Consider the following 4,065-nt stretch of genomic DNA (forward strand, 5'->3'; position numbering starts at 1 on the left):
AAAGAAAATTAAATTTCATTTTTAAATTTTTATTTTTTAATATAAACAAATAAGCTTATTTTATTTTATTTTATATTTTTTAGAGAAAAAAACGTTATAAGAATTTCAGTAAATTTGGAATTGAGAAAACAACTCATAACACAATTCATAATATACAAACATTGAGAATAATAAAAGAAAAACAAAGCAGAATCGAAACAGAATTAATTCATCAATTAAGGATTCTCTATATATGTATGTGTATCATGGACAGTATATGTATTATTTTAATATTGTAATAAGAAAAAAAAAGTTATTAGGGCAGCTGGTTTCTCAATCAAAATCGATATTTTTTCATGAAAAAGATAGTGAAAGAGAAAGATATTTATTTTCTTTCTTTCGTTATTCTTTTTTCTTTTAGTTGATTGTGGATAATCATCTGGCCACAATTGATGATTGTGATTATGATGATGATGATAATCGAATCGTATGGAGATGGAAATGAATTCATTTCATTCATTTTTCGTTTCGTTTCGGTTCGGTTCAATTAAGTCAATCAATGATATTGGATTTTCTATTCTTGCCAAGTTTTGCGAAAAAGTTGCTTTTTGTTATTTATTTATTTATTTTTTTATATTTCGTTGAATTTTTCTTTGATTCCATCATGGTAGATAATATGAATGAATGAATAAATGAAAATTGAACGAATAATAATAATAAATAATTGTCATTTAATAATAATGCACGTTTGATGATGATGATGATGAAACAAGATGAGCCCAAAAAATATTATATCAACAGTGACTAGATTATGGAATGGTGGAAAAAAACCGGGCTGCAAAAAAAAAGAAAAGAAAAACAGTGAAAAAACATTATCATCATTGGTCATCATCATCATTATGTTTGGGTCCAAAAACCCACACCTACCCAGAATAATATTAATCATTCTGATATGAATTTTGTTGTTGTTGTTGGTTGTACACATTGAGAAAAAAAAAGTTTTTTTTGTTCATTTCATTCTGATTTCTAATTTTTTTTATCTTAATATAATTTCTGCTGATTTTTCTTTTTTTTTGGCCACCCCCTTTCTCATTTTTGGTTATCCAAGTCCCCTTGCCCGTAAAAAAAAGAAGAAGACGATAAATGACGATAAAACATTTCGGTTTTTTTATTGTCCATAAATGACGAGAAAAAAAAATAAAATAGATAGATAGCAATGGAGAGAGAGAGGGAAACCGTACGCACGTCGTTTTTTGTGGGGTGTTCATTGTTGTTACAACCAAAAAAAAAGAAAACATTCAGTTTATTTCGATTAATTTAGTCACAGTTTTTTTTCTTATTGGTTCGGTTTTGTTGATTTGTTGTTCTGTTTATTTGATTCATCTTAATGAATGAATGGAAAAGTAAAAGAAAAAAAACAAGATAAAAAAGTGATAAGCAAAACCATCATCATCAACCACGCCAACCATTCGACTACAATTGATCAATCAAAGAATATTCCAAAAATTGTAATGTTTTTTTTCGAGAATGAAGGAAATTGTTCACTAACTAAATACAGCAAAATTATTATCATTTTTTTTGTTTGTCTGAATGTTGTAGAAGAAATTCTACAAAAATAGTCCAAGTTTGATTAGAACACCGGATGATATAAATAAATATAAAACAACAAACATAATGATAATAATAATAAATTAATGGTACGCGTGATCATTCATCGTTTGCAAAAAAATGTTTATAAATATAAATAAATTAAGGAAAAAAACAAATGGCAACAAAAAGTCTTGATCAGAAATTGAATGATAATAAAACAAATGAATAACATTTGTTTTTGTTGTTGTCCAGCAGTATTTTTTTGGATCGCAATGAAATGATAAGATAAATGAAAGTTTTTTCAATGATGTTTGAATTCTCATTTTCAAATGAAATCTATGTGTGTTTATAAATGACGGATGAGCAAAATAAAAAAGAAAATGTTGAAAGAATATATTCATGCAGAATAATATCATCATCATGATTACAATATTGGACATCTGGACAACATTGTAATTCGTTCGCATATATTTCAAATTTCAATTTCAACGATATTTTCAAAAACTTATTCAAACAAATTGAAAGAATCTTATTCTTTTTTTTCGAATGAATAATACAAACATCATCATCATCGATGGCATTGATGCCTGATAAATTAATTTCCCAAAAAAAACCGACAATGTTAGAGATGTTTTTTTCAGAAAGAATTTAATTCAATTTTTTTTCAATTTTCACTCTCAATTTTTATTTAAATTTAACGTTATGACATGAATAAGAGAAAAACGGAAAATTGTTGGAACCGAAAAAAAATCTAAAGCAAATAAACCAAATGTTGTTGTTGTTGTTGTCCGGAACACAGAATTTTTGTCCTTTTAAAAGGAAAAAAAGTAATTTTAATTTATTTCTACTAAATCATCATCAGAGAAAAAAAAACAAGAACGTGGAAAAACATGCAAACTATCCCATGTTTCGAAAATTGGATGAAACATTTGGTAATCATCATCAGAACATCGAAAAGGAAAGAACAAAATGAAAACAGCAGCTTGTTTTGTGTGTGACCATAGATTATTATAATTTTGCCAAAGACAGTATATAATGATATAACGGCAAAATGAAAAACAAAACAAAACGAAACGAAATTAGGTTAATGAATCAAGACAACAACAAAAAAAAATTATAAAATCATTGCATGCAAGAAACAAATCCTAACACGCGTCAAAATTTACCGAAGAATCGAATGAATAAAACAATTCATCAATCATCATCCGGTGTTTTATTTTTTATCTTGGCTGTTTGATTGTAGAAGAAAATTGTTCAAAAACTATACCATTTACTGATGAGTTGATGAGATTTTTTTTTCTTGTTCCTGGCAATTTGTAAATTAGCCATATAAATTCATTAGTTTGTTATGATGAAATCAAAAAAAAAACGATATTTTCATTTTTTTTTATTTCGAGTCATGATTTTCTTTTTGGTTCTAATTTCTTTTGTTTTTGTGTAACATTCGTTCAGTTTGATTTTGATGATGATGATAATATCACCTGCAGAAACCGCCTAGTGACCTAGTTTTCTTCTATGGTCAAAGCTTCATTTCATTTCATTTTCGGTATCGTTGAGATATCATGATGATGATGATGAATAATCAATAATTATGAATGAATCGAAATGATGAAAAATAAAATCGTGAAAGTATCAAATGTTTTTATTCGATACTTGTGTTCCAAAACAATCGAATCCACAAAATCCACAAATGTCTACAATCACCACTAGATGGCTGGACAAGGCTTATATAAACTTGGATTCAATATTAGGAAAAACGAAAAATTATCTTCCTCTTTTTTTTACTGAAACTGTTCAACTTAAATAAACAGACAAAAAAAAAGATGATACAATAAACAAACAAGAAATCCAAAAAAAAAAAGAAAGAAAAATTATCGAATGAATTGATGAATAAAATGTTCAAACAAAACGAAACTGAAATTGTTCCTGAAACTTGCCCATTTCATCCACTGTCTCTCCATTCACTTTCTCCTTCACTCATTCACTCGATTAGCAAAATATACCTAAACAACAAGAGTTTTTTAATGGATTTTTTTTTAAAAAGCTTGAATAGAATCATCATTGGAAGGCAAAGAATTTTCAACTATTCCATTCAAACACATTAGCAATGAAATGGGAAATTGAAAGAATTAAATTTTTTCTTCAACTATTTAAATCATTATTAACATCGACATTAGTTGAGTGAATGAATAAAAAAAATAGAAATGAATGACGAATTCAAGAACAGCAAATCAATAGATGGAATCCATAAATAGAATAATGTTTGTTGATTTGAGGGGGGAGAAAATTTTTGAGTGAAATACAAAGAGCGAAAAAAAACCAAATGTACCAAATGCAAATGTTGCTGCAAGCAGCCTAAGCAAAAAAGTAAATTTTTTTTCAATTTTCAATTTTCATTTCACCCAAAAAACATTCACATTCCATGTATGTGTATTCAGCATTCATTATTCAAAGGGATGATATTTATTGAATTTTTTTTTGGAAAAGAAAGAAAGA

General features: G+C 27.0%; 1 long non-coding RNA gene across 1 annotated transcript; it reads right to left on the reverse strand.

Annotated features, from left to right (window-relative positions):
• Nucleotides 1-261: 261 nt before the first annotated feature.
• On the reverse strand, nucleotides 262-3,271 carry LOC142646223 (uncharacterized). The gene is made up of 3 exons (XR_012847195.1): nucleotides 2,837-3,271; nucleotides 907-1,362; nucleotides 262-814 (listed from the first exon to the last, which is right to left on the reverse strand). It is a non-coding gene; the product is annotated as an uncharacterized LOC142646223 (long non-coding RNA).
• Nucleotides 3,272-4,065: the final 794 nt, after the last annotated feature.

The sequence above is a fragment of the Dermatophagoides pteronyssinus genome, unplaced genomic scaffold (assembly GCF_027571235.1).
Source record: "Dermatophagoides pteronyssinus isolate colony J.1.1.1.1 unplaced genomic scaffold, Derpt_VIB-CSIC_2022.12 sq0002, whole genome shotgun sequence".
NCBI lineage: Eukaryota > Metazoa > Arthropoda > Arachnida > Sarcoptiformes > Pyroglyphidae > Dermatophagoides > Dermatophagoides pteronyssinus.